This window comes from Ochotona princeps, chromosome 7 (genome assembly GCF_030435755.1).
Source record: "Ochotona princeps isolate mOchPri1 chromosome 7, mOchPri1.hap1, whole genome shotgun sequence".
In the NCBI taxonomy this organism is placed as follows: Eukaryota; Metazoa; Chordata; class Mammalia; order Lagomorpha; family Ochotonidae; genus Ochotona; species Ochotona princeps.
This window is the reverse complement of record NC_080838.1, coordinates 14,464,033-14,464,279: the sequence shown is the minus strand read 5'-3', so window position 1 is coordinate 14,464,279 and position 247 is coordinate 14,464,033.

The following is a 247-nucleotide window of genomic DNA, read 5'->3' as shown; positions in this document are numbered from 1 at the left end:
TGTACCCCATTTGCCAGAAACAGGAGGCAATTCCAGGTGTCATTAACAAGAAACGTGACCTTGTACAAGGAAACTAGAAAAAAACACTCTCCTTTAGTAGCTTGTCCAAGTGCTAGTACATTGTTCTGAGCATCAAAATAAATTTTGTGATGGTTGATTACCGAGGAGATTTAAAAAAAAAAAGCATAAATTTCCACTTTAATACTCCAGAGGACAATTTTTCTTTAGCCCTTAAAGACCATACTCC